Source organism: Mixophyes fleayi, chromosome 3 (assembly GCF_038048845.1).
Source record: "Mixophyes fleayi isolate aMixFle1 chromosome 3, aMixFle1.hap1, whole genome shotgun sequence".
NCBI lineage: Eukaryota > Metazoa > Chordata > Amphibia > Anura > Limnodynastidae > Mixophyes > Mixophyes fleayi.
Genome location: NC_134404.1, coordinates 199,661,002 through 199,680,515, shown reverse-complemented (window position 1 = coordinate 199,680,515; position 19,514 = coordinate 199,661,002).

Genomic DNA, 19,514 nt, shown 5'->3' with positions numbered 1-19,514 from the left:
CTCACTAACTTCATTCCCCACACAGCCCAACGGTTCACTACTCCTGCCAGATTTGCGGCACAGAATTTCAGTGCCCAGTGAGGTTGAGAAGCTGTCAAAGTGTGTAATCTTCTCCGACGTTTCCATTCCTGTTATTAGTTACGAAAAATACATTCAGCTGTTTTTCGGGATTTGGAGACTTTTTGACCTGATACAGTACACTTTGGATTAGGGATGTGCACCAGCGACTTTTGAGGTCTCGTGTTTTGTGTTTTGGATCCGGATTTTCTCGATGTTTTGGGTTCGGATTTGTTTTGCAAAACACCTGCCGAAACGTTTTGGTTCAGATTTAAGGTTTTGGATTCGGATTTTTTTTTTAAAAATACTAAAAAGTGTAAAAATCAAGTTTTTGGGCTTATTTTCACTCCTACGCTATTATTAACCTCAATAACATTCAATAACAATAATTTCCACTAATTTAAAGGCTATTCTGAACACCTAACACCACACAATAATTTTTTTTTTTTTTAGTACAAAACGTTGCAACGAGGTATCTTTCTGGACTGCGTAGAGGAGTGTTCCCCACAATACAATTAAAAACCCATCAACTGGTCTGCATTACACCCAAAAATAGTATCTGGACTGCGTAGAGTAGTGGGCACTGGCCACCACAATATAATATATAGAAAACCTTCAACAGGTCAGAATTACACCCAAAAATAGTATCTGGACTGCGTAGAGTAGTGGGCACTGGGCACCACAATAAAAAATATATAGAAAACCTTCAACAGGTCTGAATTACACCCAAAAATAGTATCTGGACTGCGTAGAGTAGTGGGCACTGGGCACCACAATAAAAAATATATAGAAAACCTTCAACAGGTCTGAATTACACCCAAAATTAGTATCTGGACTGCATAGAGGACTGGCCACTGGCCACCACAATATAATATATAGAAAACCTTCAACAGGTCTGAATTACACCCAAAAATAGTATCTGGACTGCATAGAGGACTGGCCACTGGCCACCACAATATAATATATAGAAAACCTTCAACAGGTCAGCATTACACCCAAAAATAGTATCTGGACTGCGTAGAGGACTGGCCACTGGCCACCACAATATAATATATAGAAAACCTTCAACAGGTCAGAATTACACCCAAAAATAGTATCTGGACTGCGTAGAGTAGTGGGCACTGGGCACCACAATATAATATATAGAAAACCTTCAACAGGTCAGAATTACACCCAAAAATAGTATCTGGACTGCATAGAGGACTGGCCACTGGCCACCACAATATAATATATAGAAAACCTTCAACAGGTCAGAATTACACCCAAAAATAGTATCTGGACTGCGTAGAGTAGTGGGCACTAGGCACCACAATAAAAAATATATAGAAAACCTTCAACAGGTCTGAATTACACCCAAAAATAGTATCTGGACTGCATAGAGGACTGGCCACTGGCCACCACAATATAATATATAGAAAACCTTCAACAGGTCAGAATTACACCCAAAAATAGTATCTGGACTGCGTAGAGTAGTGGGCACTGGGCACCACAATAAAAAATATATAGAAAACCTTCAACAGGTCTGCATTACACTGCACATACGGCTGCTCCTCCATCCTCTCCATCATATACATGTTGGAGTTTCAGCGTGTGAAAACCTCTTGTTTTTGATAATGTCAGTGCATTTTGAATGTTTTTCAATTTGCCCCACACCACTGAATGTACTTTATCTATGATACACATCTATCTATCTTGACTGCGTAGTGTGGTGGCCCCGGTACACAATTTGGTACCGAGGCCACAATATAATTAAAAAACCCTCCACGGGTCAGAAATCCACCAAAAAAGGGTATGAACTGCGTAGTGTGGTGTGCCCGGAACACAATTTTTTACAGCGCCAACAATATAATTAAAAAATTGGGCATCAATTGTCACCGTTGTTTAATATCTGATACACCTAAATATGGACTGCACAGTGGAGTGGCCCCGGTAGTAAATTTGGTGCCGGGGCCACAATACCTCCTCCAACTTCCAAGTGTAGTGTTTATAAAGACAGACAGCGTCGAAGTGTTATTAGTTGACTTTCTTAACCCTAAAATTGTCCCTTTTGCAAATATTCGTGCAATGGACAGTTACTTTTTCATTGAAAGACTCAAGCTTTCAAGTGTAGTGTTTATAAAATATAAACAACAATACAGTAGTTTTAGAGCACGTCAATACCTCTTATTTTAAATTATGACAGGGCATTTTACTTTTGGTTTAATTTCTTGAATTTGTTTAAATTTGGTTTTACTTTTTGAACATGGCAAACGACTGTTGATTGGTCATATAATGCAAAAAAAAAAGTTCCAAGATGGAATTGTCCTTGGGCCCTCACACCCACCCTTATGTTGTTGAAATAGGACATGCACACTTTAACAAACCAATCATTTCAGCGACAGGGCCTACCAAACAACTTTGGCTGAAATTATTGGTTTGTTTGGGCCCCCACACCAAAAAAGCTATTCATCTCTCCCTGTACAGACTAAACAGGCTCTACTGAGGCAAGATGTCGTCCTCATCCTCAACCTCTGATTCCTCTCCCCCTACAGTGTGTACTTCCTCCTCATCACACATTATCAATTCGTCCCCGCTGGACTCCACAACCACAGGTCCCTCTGTACTATCTGGAGGGCAGTGCTGTACTTCATTGAGGAATTGATTATTCATTTTTATAAACATCATTTTTTCAACGTTATGAGGAAGCAACCTCCTTCGCCGCTCACTGACCAGGTTCCCCGATGCACTAAAAACTCTTTCCGAGTACACACTGGAGGGGGGACAACTCAGGTAAAATAGAGCCAGTTTGTACAGGGGCTTCCAAACTGCCTTTTTTTCCTGCCAGTAACAATATGGACTGTCTGACATGTCTATTTGGATGGTGTCAGCAAAATAATCCTCCACCATTTTTTCTGAATCAGTGAACTTTGTAATAGCAGTACCACTGGACTTATACTGCTGAATCAGTGAACTTTGTAATATAGCAGTACCACTGGACTTATACTGCTGGATTGTTTTTGCAAATCTGGTTATAATTACTTTTTTTTTTTAATTTTTAATTTTAATTTTTTTTATAACTTTTTTTTTTATTTTTTAAAAAATTGGGAATAATGGGGAAATAACTATGCCCTTTGAAGCACAGAGCACAGGACACAGCACCACTGGACTGAACAGGACACAGCACAGGACCCAGCAGCACTACTGAACTCAGCAGGACAGAGCACAGGACACAGCACCACTGGACTGATACTGCAGAATGTGTGAACTTTGTAATATTGCAGTACCACTGGACTTTTACTGCTGAATGTGTGAACTTGGTAATATTGCAGTACCAATGGGCTTATACTGCAGGATTGGTTGTGCAAATTTTGTGGTAATTAAAAAAAAATTAAATTAGTTTTTGGTATTTTATTAAATAACTTTTTTTTATTTTTTAAACACAGGGGAATATTGGGGAAATAACTATGCCCTAAGAAGCACAGAGCACAGGACACAGCACCACTGGACTGAACAGGACACAGCACAGGACCCAGCAGCACCACTGACCTCAGAAGGACAGAGCACAGGACACAGCACCACTGGACTGAGCACAGCACAGCACAGCACAGCACTGAACTGAACAGCACGAGATATAGCAGGACAGAGGACCACCTAACACACCTTCCCTCTACCCTGATCAATGCCCGAGTGAAGATGGCGGCCACTAGCGGGGAATTTATAGGATCCGAGTATCGCGAGATCCGACAACGGGATTATGAGTCAGAGCCTCGGTTTCAGATTTGAATTTGGCGCCAATACCCGGATCTGTCTCGGATCCGACTCGGATCGGCAACGTTCGGGTGGGCTCGGATTTCATAAATCCGAGTGCGCTCATCTCTACTTTGGATATCCATACAGATAAGCCTTAAAGATCTCATATTTGGTACGAGTTCACACACATAAGAGTGGACAGTGTTACACCTTTTTGAACAGATAAATTATTGCACAGGTTTATTCACTCTGTACCACTCTTTGTTGATGAGGATTGGGCGTTTTTTTTAAGGGTGTGCGCCGGCCACTTTTGGGGTTTTGGGTCTTAGGTTTTGGGTTCTGATTAGCTTGAGGTTTTGGGTTCTGATTTGTTTTGCCAAAACACCCCACGAAAGGTTTTGGTTCTGATTTTGGGTTTTGGGTTCTGATTTTTTTTTTAAAAAAGCATAAAAAGTGCTAAAATCCATATTTTGGGTTCGTTTTCACTCCTACACTATTATTAAGCTCAATAACATTCATTTCCACTAATTTCCAGTCTATTGTGAACACCTCACACCTCACAATATTGTTTTTAGGCCAAAAGGTTTCACCGAGGTAGCTGGATGACTAAGCTAAGCGACACAAGTGGGCGGTACAAACACGTGGCCCATCGTAGGTGGCTGTGTAGGCTTGAATGGCTTTTTTGCTGCTCCTCCATTCTCTGCAGCATATAGAGGGTGGAGTTCAAGCACGTCACTACCTCTTGTCTTAGTTGATGGCAGGGCAGGTTCATGCTTTTTTATTGTAGCAGGAACAGTGAACATAGTTTAATATCTGATACTAATATTTATCCACTGCAGGAACAGTGAACGTACTTTAATATCTGATACTAATATATTTATGCACTGCAGGAACAGTAAACGTACTTTAATATCTGATACTAATATTTATGCACTGCAGGAACAGTGAACGTACTTTAATATCTGATACTAATATATTTATGCACTGCAGGAACAGTGAACATAGTAATATAGATTGCAGTTCCTATTTTTTTGGACTGCAGAAATAGTGAACGTAGAAATATAGATTGCAGTTCCTATTTTTTGGACTCCTGAAACAGTGAACGTAGTAATATAGATTGCAGTTCCTATTTTTTTGGACTGCAGAAACAGTGAACGTAGTAATATAGATTGCAGTTCCTATTTTTTGGGACTGCAGAAACAGTGATTGTAGTAAAATAGATTGCAGTTGCTATTTTTTGGACTGCTCAAACAGTGAACGTAGTAATATAGATTGTAGTTCCTATTTTTTTGGACTGCTGAAACAGTGAACGTAGTAATATAGATTGCAGTTCCTATTTTTTTGGACTGCAGAAACAGTGAACGTAGGTATTGCAGTACTAATATTTCAGGACTGCAATAATATATTGCTCTAGAATTTTTTTTATACTTTTTAAATTATTTTGTAATATTTTTTTTTTATTTTTTTTGTATAATTTTTTTTTTTTTTTTTGGAGTTTTTAATAATTAGAAAATTACTATGGACTTAGCACAAAAATGCCCAGGACTAAAGCACCACTGGACTCAGCAGGACAGGCACTGGCCAAAGCACCACTGGACTCAGCAGGACAGAGCACAGGACAAAAGGACCACTGGACTCAGCAAGGACAGAGCACTGGACACAAGCATAAAGCACCACTGGACTCAGCAAGGACAGAGCACTGGACACAAGCATAAAGCACCACTGGACTGATCACGCAGGAGCACCACTACCCATCAACCGCCCTCTACTCTGATCACAGCCCAAATGAAAATGGCGGCCGCTAGCGGGAAATTTATGCAATCCGAGTCTCGCGAGATCCGACATGAGACTTGGACGTCAGAGCCTCACTTTCATTTTTTTGGGCGCCGAAAATACCCGTCGGATCCGCACTGTTCGGGTGGGCTCGGATTAGCGGAATCCGAGCCCGCTCATCCTTAGTTTTTTTAGACCACTTTTGGTTTGACATGCACCTTTGATATATCTTTTATAAATATACTACAATATTGTGTGCCTTGTCCTCTTTTGCTTCTATTCCTAGAATTATTTCCACAAATACACCAATTGGTTCGTGGAGGATTGCCGGCCATCTGCACAAGGGAAGTGTTTGCAAGGATTTTTTATATATTGGACTTTGATTACATTGGACTATTACTAATAATTGGTTAAGTGCCTTCTTGTATCTACATTGTTGTATATATATATATATATATATATATATATATATATATACACAAGTTAACCCGTGCATGATACTCATGCATTCTAGTCAAATCAAGCTACTTAAGGTGTTAAAAAGGTTCTTGTCATGCATTTGGGCCATAGCCCATTCCTCCTCAGGGGAAGAGCGTTACTTACCGACGTAGGCGCCCTTTTTTAACGTGGTTTTGTCCACATGTCACCACCTCATCATTCTTCTCCATCACCTTATCCTTCATTTTCATCGCCACATCTATCCAGATGTCTATCCAGACACAGGGATCTCTCTCAGCGGTCCTGAGTATCACACTCCTCTCACTCTGTCACCCCCGGCAACCACCAACTACTCCCCACTGTCACCCCCGGCAACCACCAACCACTCCCAACTGTCACTTCTCCTTCAAGAAATATATATATATTTTTTAAAATCTTTATAAACACTTAACAATTAACAAATTAAATTAACAAATTAAAAACATCTTAGTATACCAAATTTCAGCCCTCTCTGAATTATTTTTTCCACACACACTAAGAATTTAGTAGGTCAGTGTATTACTCCGCCCAGCAGGTGGCGCTGCAGCTTGGTTTTATTTTTTACACACACACACACACACACACACACACACACACAGACAGACAGACTAACACATGCCACTAGACATTTATATTATAGATATATACAAGTTAACCCGTGCATGATACTCATGCATTCTAGTCAAATCAGGCTACTTAAGGTGTTAAAAAGGTTCTTGTCATGCATTTGGGCCATAGCCCAGGCCTCCTCAGGGGAAGAGCGTTACTTCCCGACGCAAGCGCCCTTTTTTAACGTGGTTTTGTCCACATGTCACCACCTCATCATTTTTCTCCATCACCTTATCCTTCATCTTCATCGCCACATCCTTCATCAAGCTAACTAAGGTGTTAAATACTCCCCACTGTCACCCCCGGCAACCACCAACCACTCCCAACTGTCACTTTTCCTTCAAGAAATATTTAGGTCAGTGTATAACTCTGCCCAGCAGGTGGCGCTGCAGCTTGTTTTTTTTTCCACACAAGCCACTAGGCATTTATATAGTAGATATATATATATATATATATATATATATATATATATATTTACTATTATATATGTACCTATTATGCCTACTAATACCTGCATTCACCCTGTGTATACAAACTGGTTTTGCCTTTATTTCAGGAGTCCCTATCTAGCAAGTGCATCCAATAAACCGGAAGGTTGTTTATAATATATTTAATTTGTATACATTATTCACACTAAAATGGATGCAGAAATAAAAGAAATTGCAGAACATCTCTATCCACTAAATATTTTTTTTTAAACTTCAGTAGTAATAATAATTATTTTAATGTTTAATCGGGCTACAGGCTTCATAAATTACTTTCTCACATATGTGAGACAAGTCCAGGTAAATTCTCTCCAGTTTGTGAAACTTTATCTTCACATCATTGAATAGCCCTCAATTCTTTAAAATTTTTGTTTAGTTTATCCATCTCATCTGCCACATCTTTTCCGTCCCTGGAAGTTATATAAATATTGGTGCATGTGCCCTCCTCAGGCGCGAGCTGGGAGAGGGAAGCCCGGGGGGCAAACAGGCAGCCGCATCACGTGACAGGGGATGCGGCCGCGTCATTGAAATTATGTATTTTGCATCGGGGAACGGCCGGCCGGCCGGCCTACCCCCTGGCCCTAATGCCCCCCTGTCCCCCGGGCCAGCCCGCCCCTGGTCCTCCTCCTCTCCTTCTGAACTTTCGACAGATATGAAGATGGTATCTATATGAGAAAATATTTTTTAATTATGTTTAACGATGAAACAGTAAACAAGATTATCAGTGGGACTTTTACCATTTGTTTACCATGTACACTACTTGAAATCACTTTATGCAAAAAGTAAAGGTTAGCAACCAGTCTCTGCTCCGCAGATATGGGTCTCCTTAAATGAGTATCCTCCTTTTGGATGAGTGAGGTGACAAACTGGAGCAGGTCCTGGAATGGCATCATACATCCTCAGGAAATTTCTAAAGTCATCTGGGTTGTTGTCCCGTGCCTCCTGTAGCAGAGGCATATGATTAAAAGAACTTCTCCTCTGGAACCACTCTTTGGTTCCACAAGTCCAATTCTTTCTTCTTCTTTCCCTCTGGGTCTGTGCTTGCAGTGTTCTTGCTATAGCAACAATCAAAAGACCATGAACTTGCTGTTAATCAACTGAAAACCATTATATTACCGCAAATAGCAGTAAATGTGCAGTTGCAAACGAACATTACACTATACACAAACATGCTGTAGAAAAAATGGCAACAACATATTTCTATTTTCGGAATCCTTGTTTGTGGGAGTTTTTTTCGCTGAGGTGCAGCCCTTTATTTACGTTTATTGAGCATATTGCTTCTGGGAGACCATATATCGGTCCAGTGTGTACGGAGTCACAATGTTTTGAGACAATGTTATGACAGACAAAAAACGCAGTTTGCATGCTAAAGCGTGCAAAAAACATTTAAAACATGTATAGAGTGTACGCATGAAACTGCTGACTGATCGGACCTTTCTATCGCTGTAGATAACACATTGTTGGAAACTTTTGTAGTGTGTACCTAGCCTTATGTGCACACTCCCACGATCATATTTTATCATACCAAAGCATATATGTTAATTTGTTTTTATATACATCCTAAAAATCATGCTCAACGATGTCGGGCATATGTGAAAGTGTGTATGCACTCATGACCAGCAATGTTGGCAAATCACTATAGAGTTTACAAAGTCACAATCTTTTCAGCATATGGTTATAGAGATGAAGATCACAGATCTGAAGGTAAGTCGTGTAGGTGTGAATGCTAGAATCTGAATGCTCATAAGGACTTTCAATCATGGCTAAAATAATTACAGAAATTTCATCTGAAGTAATTTTTATAGTGTGAACCAAGGTTAAGTCTTAATGACGTTTAGTGCCACCTTCCATGCTCTCAGAACTGCAATCATGGTCACTGTGAACTTAACACCTGAGGGAGAACCATGTCTGAGAAGCACTTTGCTTAAACCTATATATAATCTTAGCAAAGCTGCCTCTATGAGTGTGGTGCAATTAGTTTGAAAAAGAGCCTCTGTCACCCATCCACCAGTTAGTTAAATAATACAAATAGAACTAGAAAGTTTCATATTGGAAAGCTAATTGTCCACAAAAATATATAATGTCAGTCTCTCTCAGTAATCAGAGGCATGTTGTAGTGATGCAACTTCTCTAGTGATTTTATCTGGACATTAATCTACGTAATACCTAGATATTTAAATTTAGAGACCTATCTAAGTGGAGAGGAACCCACCAACACCTTGGTGGCCATGTTAAAGGTAAACATTCTAGATTTTTCCCAATTTACTGATAAATTTAAGTCACTTCTGAAATAGTCAAACATATCTAATATTACAAGGAGAGAGGTACCGGGGTCCTGTAGATATAAGCCATAATCTGCATATAAGAAGAGGGGCTGTCTGGACATGATTAGAGTTGGATACAAGTCCATTTGCGCCAAAAAAAATGTTAATTTTGTATCCAATTGCACTTTAAAGAGATGTATCAGAAGCATTCACATTTAATTTCAGTACAGTTGGGGTGTGGAGATTCAAGCCAATCATGCCCCTTATAGTTGTGCCTGATGTTGACTTGCCTTTTAAGAGGCATATCTTTGCATGTCCCATGACCCTGGTGGTGGTTTTCATATAGATGAAGGCCACATTTTTGTACCGGATGCATCAGGGGCTGTGTCTTTTTTTTGTGCTAGAGGATAGGTGCAAATATAGACTGATGATGATGATGATTATCACTATGTAGCCACTTCTGATAGGCTGATTGCAAATTATCTGGCCAGGTGTTTTCTTAAGTGATATTGTATATAATATAGGATTTTGTTGGTGTATTTTAAAAATAAATTTTTGCTACTTTCATTCGTCTTTAAGGAGGAGTATTATATCTGCCGCATTATATTAAACCTAATAGCGAATGTGTTTTATAGACTCAGCCATAGCAGAGATATCCAACCATATCCATCACATAGCAGAGGCAGAGCATAAAATGTCCATTATTAAAGATATCATAGATAGGAAAACCCTTTTACTTACAATTGCTCCTCAAGATAAACTCGAAGATCTGGAAAATAGGAACAGATTAAATAATCTGGGAATTATAGATCTGCCAGAAAGCATAAAAGCAAAATATCTAATTAAAACTATTTCAGTATGCCTGTCTAATGAATTAGGCCTAAACATCACTGCAGACCCTATTGTAATTGAAAGGGTACACAGAAAAGGCCCTGAAAGGTAAACAGTTCAACACAAACCAAGACCTGTAATATTGAAAATACTCAATTGTGCAAACAAGTTAATAATGGTGGAAGCATATAACAAACATCCTGATCTCCATTATCAAGGGGGCAAACTCTTCTAATCAATCTTGTCTTAACTATTTTGTAAAATTGAGGATCATCCACAATGGAAACCATTCTATTTTGATTCTCCTACTTCTGCCAAAACATATCTAAACTCTCACCAGCGAAGTCCACAAATAGATGATGATGAAGTGGAATGAGATACAAAGCTAACCTGGCTGATCTCATCTAATTTGTACTAATGTTCATGATGTTGTCGTTTTGTATGTTTTAAGGTTAATTATAATGTGTTAGAAGTCATTATACAATTTGTGTTAAAACTACAATGCTATTTTGCTATGATCACTGATTTTAGTCACCAAGGGCCTAAATCATCTTCAGAAGTATGTCCCGTTGAGTGCCATATTTTGCGTGAAATTGCTCTGCGTATGCTCAGACTTTACGCCGGTGAATGCAAGTGCTTGCAATTCAAGTTCAAACCCAAATGACACTTTTCACTGCCTACAGTTTGAAGGACGCAAAAGGGGCAGGGAAGGGGTGTATCCACATAGAAAATGTACAGTAGCAGCATGCTGAGGTCGAGCACATGCACATTCATCTGGTTCAAGCTCTGGGCATCTCTGAGGTTCGTGATTTTTAGCCATATCACTTGCACCAACAGGTGTAAGTGCCGAATGATAGTGAGGACTGACATGTATGCATGCCAGCACACGACGTGTTTGCCATTAAGACAAACTGTAAAAATGTATTGTATATATAGTAGGCAGTAAGAACATCCTGAAAAATGTATTTCATGTAAAAAAACAAAATTTAAAAGGTATTTTTATTAATGATTATAGTATAACGAGGTATTAATTTACTTAATTTTTTCCCATGTGTTCTGATGGGACTTTGTGTTGCACATATACATTGTGTACATCCTGCAGGGTGTTCTGTCTGTCTGCATATGGCAAGTACATTATAGCCAGAGAGTACTTCAACTCATATCCAAATTCTTGACATCCTCTTCTACAGTGTACATGTGTGCAATTTCCGGTCAATTTGCGTTGCTTGATGAATCAGGCCCCAAGTGTTTAATCTTACACCAAGTTTAATGTACTGTTTACTAGTGAGGAGTGGTTCGGATTTGGCGATACGACTTTTGGGGTACCAAGTCGAAAAGAGTCATGACTCGGTTTTTTGCACCAAATTCTGATCTGAAAACCATGCAAAATGTAATTTCCGATAAAATGACGGATTTTGCGAGTTTTGGAATGAAATTTTCAATATATAGCCCTCCCTCCTTTTCTCAGTTGCCATTTTGCTGCAAATCTGTGCTCAGAAAGTCACTTGTAAAGGGTTGGAGTGAAAGATGCAATTGATATTGCAGTAGCTGGGATAATGCACAACTCTAAAGATTTTATTTACAGATCAGTCTGCTGGAATTATGTGCAGATAAATTGGGTGCGAGAGACTGAGGAGTAGACAAGCAGTGGTTACTGGTTGTAATAATATATTAAACTAATTAGGAGTGGACAAAAAATATTTCTTGCTTTTAAAATCAGTGTGTTTCAAGCTGAAAACGATTGTGTGAAACAGGGTACTCTGAGCAGCACATCCCTAAAAATACATATATCAACTTCAAGTAGCTTCACTTGTTTTGTCAACCATGGAACAGTCTACAGACCAGTAACATCGCAGTTGCAGTACTGATAGTAGTGGTACTTTTTCAATCTCTACTAATAAAATGATGAATTTGGGGATTTGTCATATACAATGAAAATAGCCAACATTCCATAGACTACCCATTGTAATAGAGAAGTGCCCAACATTGTCATGCACATTCCTTAACTTCCCATGCATACCTTCTTGCGCAGAGTGTAGGACTGTCACCCCCAAAACAGCCACATCAATGCATGAAAAGAACAGAGGTTGAAGAACAACTTGGGCACTCACAGAATCCTGAGGAGAGTCTAAGAATGCTATATGTGTATCCTACGTTTTCAGATTCTGACAATGAGAAATTTGGGAAGAAGGCTGCTCCATAATCATAATCATTTGTAATTGTGAGGATGAATAGTAATGATAATTTAGCCCTAAAAATTGAGGATGCAACAGGATAAGGGGGATAATTGTGGATCTAAAAATGATGGACGTGTTATAATTGAAAAAGATAATGAGCAGATGATGACAATTGTGTCAAAGTAATGCAGCCACTATCGTTACCACTTCAAGTCGATGATAAGAACATTTCATGCCAGGGCATAAGACAAAAAAGCATCTATTGTGTTTGGAAATGCTTTTATCCCAATCCAGGCAAGATTTGTCAAGGCATCTATAGCCTTTGTTATACATGTGTGGATTATCTAGGCACCTCCTCTCTGTTATGTCATTTGCCGTGAGTTCAATCAAGTAGCTTGTCAAAAGGTGGAATATTGTGTGTAGTAACAAGCAACTCAGCATCAGCTAACACAAGAATGGATATCTTCAAGATCAACACCTTCATCACAAACCTCCTCATTATTAGTATGTAGTCTAGCAACTTCATTTCAAATTTAAACTCCCTAATGCAGTCCATGATTCCCAAGAGGTATCCTTGCGCACTATGGCTGCTGCTGGGGATGATCCTTCTATATAGAAAGGGAGCAAGAAGAGTAAGCATAGTTTTAAATAACAATTGTATGTGAAGCAAGCATTAGCAAGAGGAAACAAGTATGAAAGAAAGCACCCTGTTGTACAGCAGAACAATAAAGCCATGACAGTTTTGTTATCAGTGGATGTGTTTCCAATTTTTGCCATCAATGCATCAGGTTTTAACAGATTAGTGGCGGTCTTGTGTTCACACTACCAAATTCCATTTCGATTTCTTTTCTCACAAACAGCAATTCCTCAGCTGCACTTGGCGGTTAAACATAAAGTAGTTCAGTCCCTAGAAAATGCCATTGTACAGACTGTTCACTTAACTACGTCTATGTGGACAAGTGGTACTGCTCAAACAAATGACTACATAACTGTGACAGCCCACTGGGTAGGTGTATAATCATCATCATCAGTGTAAGCAGCTTCATCATCAGTCCATGCCAGGTCATTCACAGGCAAGATACTCTCTGTATTATTGATTTCACAAAGAAACATACCGGTGAATTTCAACACGTACTATGCTTCGCATAAACAATAAACTTAGGTGTACAGAATTTCAGATGATTATGTTCATGGCCTGTAAAATTTCTGTGCATTTTCAACATTCAGTGACCACATGTAGAACATTGCAGTAGCTGCAATAAAAGTATCATCTGCCGTGCCACCGACTGAAGCAAGAGGAAGTAATAAGGTAAAATTGCACAATTTATGTACTTCAGCACCTAGAGGAACATCAACAAGTTATGAAGACCTACATATCAAAACATGATATAGCTATAGGAGAGACATGTTACTTTACCTTCAGCACACTGGAGAATCATTTCTGTTTTATGTAGCATACTCATACTAATCATCTACCTCAAAAGCAGCTAGAGAAGCTGAAGGAGGAGATGAAAGTTAGTGATTCTGCTAAGTATGTTGGTTTTGCAAATAAAGTTCTATATTCACTTCACCAGGATCTAATGATTTGCAGCATCTTGAAATTGGACAACTACATTTTGACAACCATGCTTGATCCTAGATTTAAGTCATATGTAATGTCTTTCTTTCCAACTGACACAAATCTTCACAAACGCAAACAGCTCTTGTGAGCAAGCTGTCGGCTCAAGTTGATCATGGCATGTCCATTGCTTCAGCTTCTCCTACAGAGGCTACTGAGAGGAAAAAAAACTTACCTTTTCTAAGAGTCACACTGATGATGATATGATGATAAATTCATTATGAGATTTTTTTATTAAATACTAATAAAATGGAGGCTTTGGTCTTTTTCTCTGAAGCAAGGAGAGGGTGGAGAGATACCTTTCAATTGAAATGGACCACTGGAACACTCAAATATTGGATTTAAACATATCAGCTCATTAATCAATTAACAGAAAATAAATATAGATTTAATCCTGGACAAATCTTCCTATAATCCTTTTTAGGAAGATGTCATCTTTTTAAATGAGAAGGTGTTCATGCTTGTTATACCCTATTCAGATGCTACCAATCATAACTATTAAACCTGACCTTAAAATGTTGAATACAGGCCTTCAAAAATTCATATGGTCTAACAAACGCCTTACTACATCATTATTGAAATTACAACAGCCTCTCAGTCTGGGAGAGATAAACTTGCTGAAAATTAAATAATACAATTTAGCTGCAAAGTTTAGATATGCAATAGCAAGGAGAAGAGGCAAAAACACTTATACAACCTATGGCTTGGTACAGGCCTTTAGTGCAGATATGCACCTCCTAGCCTTATTATATACCAACCCTGTCTGCTTTCTGTTTAATGTAAGAGAAAATTCTCTAATATTCTCTATGTGCAGGTCATACAGACAGATACTTTCTTTTTCATCTAATCCAGGCTTTCAAAAACGCCATTCTTCTAAGAAACTGCCAAATTAAAACACCAGTGGTCTATTCCTATTTTGCTAATTCATGGACATCAATACACTTAAACCATATGATTACAGACAACTAATAACCAAATATCCAAGCCTAGTAACACAACTGTTTATGCATCTCCAAGTAATAACTTACATTAATTAGGTATTGTAAGAACTAAAGCATATACCTGTGAGGCTATCTTACAAGTTCTGGGTGGACAATATATGAAGGTTGGTAAAAGAAATGGTCAGCTTTTTTTAGCTTTATCAAGAGGACCTCTTGATAAAGCTTTTTTGAAGTGAAACGTACGTCGGGGCTCATGGGTAATTGACGTTGACACTGACGTCATACCCGGAAGTGGAGCCAGTAAGCGGCTATGCCGCGAGCGCCTGTGCAATAATGATTATGTGGATATAATTTCACACATAACAGCGCTCTCTATTAATTTAGGTAGGGAAGACTGCTATTTCGCTACAGTTTATGGGAGATCTAAATATATTTAGGGAGAGATATGTATAGCTGGTGAGGACAGCTTTTCACCATGCTGTGTTTTGGGTAACAATAACACTGAATATACCCTTTTCCCCACCAGCATTTAGTTGTATTGTATTAGGAGGATCCATAAGAGTATCATATAAAGGGGTGAACAATATTTGATATACATAGCACATTCATTTAGGAGAATCCTAATGAATGCCCCAGACATACTCGGTTACTATCTCCCATTATTAGTCAATACGTGCTACATTGATGCACATTTCCTTTTTATGTTCTTCCATTTGATAAGAGGATACCTTTATCTGTCTCCCTCCTTTCCTAACATATTATACAATTGTGGAATTATAGGGTGGTAATGATACTGGTCTTCATTGATGCAATATATGATCTTCGTCTCCCTATTTGGGTCCACTGTCCACAGTTTTTATTACACCACTATTTTTTCTATTCAGAAGACATTTCTCTTTTCTATATTTTAATATTTCACTTTTTTGCCAATGAGGTTAAATAACATCATTTGGATAGATATGTTTTTATGATTACTAATAAAAGCATTTGCCCGGAACAATTAACAATTACAGATTTATCTCTTAGTGTGGATAAGAGTGCTCTGTGTATCCATCCCTTTCTCTTTGTTTTCTTTCATAATACATTATGGAACAGAGCACCACCTCATTTATAAAATAATGTTTTGTATAGATTTATGAGGCTTATCCTGACTCTGTGCGGATAATCCATGTCCTTTCCTAGTTGCATTTACAATGTTGTATGTTTCACGTGCTGTACCAGTATGTCATCTGTTTGAAGAAGTTAAGGTGAGGAACTGCTCTTCATCTCCATGTTGCATGTGGGTTGCCTAGTAATATCCTTATCAAGGATGAAGTGCAGGAGGTTAAAATACCACAGCTCGGGCACAGTCACATCCTCAGCCCCTACCCCTAAATTTTTGGAGGCCTCAATGTTGTTAACTTCTTTTTTAAAGACTGTCCTCAGGTTCTGTATCTTCCGCTTTACCCATTTTACATTTGCTCTGGGATAATGTGGAAGGCACACTTTCACTGCATCTTCCAAAGCCACACTCCTCTTTTGTCTGTTTGAATACTGTTTGGATTTTGATTTCCACAAGCAGGTATGGGATCTGTAGGCCTCAATGAAGTCCTTCATGTGCTCCACACGTCTGTCAGATGCCATGGCAGATTATTTCCTATAAAAAAATAAAACACATATATTGTCATATTTACATACACACTCCTAGACAAAAACAGCAGAAAGTATTGTGCTATAAAGTACATACATTGCTATAATAGAGATGAAATCAGGATAAACGTGGCATGTGTTCATATGCTACGAAAAGTTAAGGGCAAATTATTATTCCGACCCAGCTGTAAATATGAGGTTATTATACACAAATGAACATTCACCTACAATACTCCACTATGCAGCTGTAGCTGCCCTGATTGATCCATACCAACTGTGAACGCCCATGTCTGCATCTATAAAATGATAGAGGAGCCAGTCTGTCGGCAGCGGTATGTGAGAAGATGGCAGATGACAAACAGGTGCAGGAGAAAAGTGACAGAAGTGATGGAGGGTTGGATAGGTATGGAGAAGAAGGAATGCAATTGGAGGACATTAAAAGAGCCAAGTACATGAGCCTAAGGGAAATGGAGTTGATGGTGAGTGCTGGACCAGCATGACTATGACTGTCAAAAGCATAAATACAAAAAAGTTATTCACCGAAAACAAGTCATTATGTAGAAACTCATAAATCTTCTTAGAGATAAAACTTTGTAAAAAAAAAAGGGCAAAATTCCAAATTAAAAAACAGTGGTCCGACTTCCACAAACTGGAGAAAAATGAACTGGGATTGTTTCAAACATATGAGAAAGTAATGTTAGAATGCAGTAGCTAGATTCAACGTTAAATATGTTAGTGGATTAAGAGTTTCTGCTATTTTTATTTTTTTTACAAATCAATTTTTAGTGGATAACGTTTAAAAATAAATGATATTGAATATTGATATTCTTCAAATAAAGGCAAAACCAATTAAGATGTTCAATACACATATTTGTTCTTCTGGACACAAGTGTACAATTATGCAAGGTGGCATATCAATAAACATCTATATAAATTGATTTCTTCTCAGCCATTATTTTAAGAAAGTTCAATACATATAGAGGTATTAATGGCCATAATATGTACAATCAAAACACATAAATATATGATTATTATGCCATTGTATTTAAAATAATAAATAATTAAATATAGTACTACAAAATCAAATATATGGACACGTCACATCAGAAAATAAATTATGCTTTAATGAGAATATGCATTTTTCCATGTGATAAGAATACAGGAACACATAAATGACATATGGAGCATATAAAACAGGTTTATAATTGCTTCTCCATTAAAAGCAGATTTTTATTCCCATTTGATTGACATTTTGACACCGAGGTAGAGACATCATAAATTTGAATATGCACTCCCAAGAAAGGTGTCGCTGTGAGGAACTAACGTCAATTGGTCGTGCAATTGGTCATGATTTTGTACACACTGCTGAACAATCAAATAAAACAACGATTGGTATTTTGTTGAACGACTGTCATTCATTGTTCACATATACATAGTTATGCAATATTGGCCCAAACGGTCATTTATCGCTCGATTGACCCAATAGTCAGCTGATAAACCTGTAATGTGTACCGAGTCTTAGATGGTGCGCTGTGGTGCTGACAAATAAATGTATTTTTCACCCTCCATATATTTTCACATGTAAGATACGTTAATGATTTCAATATTGCAAAGGGAGTATGGCAGAAAGGTTGGTCTATAGATTGTAAGCTTGCGAGCAGGGTTCTCTTACCTCTCTGGCTGTATGTATTACCCAGTATTGTATTATTAATGTTTGTCCCCAATTGTAAAGCGCTACGGAATTTGCTGGCGCTATATAAATAAATGTTGATGATGATTCCCACATCTAAACCCTCATAATATTTTAAAAGCAAATGTGAAGATCAATAAATAGTTGGTGTCCAGTTCATACAAAGAAATTAAATATAAAACCAAAATTAAAAGATATCATTGAAAGTGCACTATACAGTAACTGCTATAAATGCCAACAACTAGATGCAGATACATTACATTGTCTATGGCCATGTCCTAAGTTACAGGACTTTTGGAATGCTGTCCAGAATTTCATTACACATGCTCTTAAAACTCTAGTTAAGGTAGCCAGTGACTGGATTTTCTGGAACATATATGCTCAAAACAAGGAATAACAATTAACAGCAGGACATAAAACTATTGTTGATGATAGCAACAGTCTCAAAAAAGGCAATATTATCTGAGTGGATTTCTCTGGACACCCTTAATATAAATCTCACCATTCTAAATGCCTCTTCTTGGTAGCTATACTTTGAAAATTCTGTTTTGCATTTGTTTAGGTATGAAAATATCCATAGGGGTAAACCTGAAGCAGCACACAGAAGACAAAGTATGTGAAATTCATAAATATTAATATTCGAGAGTTGTTATAATTTTGCTATATTTAGTCTAATACTAGTAACACTAAAGTATGGGGCTTTTTGTGTATTTTTATTTATATATAACAATGACAGTGATATAATACAATTTATTGTTCTTATATTGATGCAACTTGTCTGCAAATATCTTTGTTGATTATGATATAACTTTTCCAAATAGAAAGAATTACAAAAATATAATAAAAGTTTTTCCCTCTGCATTTTCAGAACAGTTATAGGACCAGACTTTGACAATTAAAAGGTGTCTAGATCTTCTAAAGGCATTTTTCTCTTAAATTTTATGGACTCAATTACCGTAACTTGGGCAACTCAATTGTAGCATGTCAGTTGTAGAGAATGATTGCATATTCACTGTAATAACTTCATTGTCTATTTCAGCAATTATTTACTATCTAAAGTTTTCTTTCTTTCTCAGCTGCTTTAGAAGCAGTTAGGCAATTTACCTGCTCTAACTTCATAAAACTTTGCTTTGCTGTGAAAATAAATAATAATTCATTTCAAAGAAGCTACTGAGAAGCCCGAAGGGAGAGTCATCCTCTGAAAAACAACAATAATTTGATAGACTTCCCACAC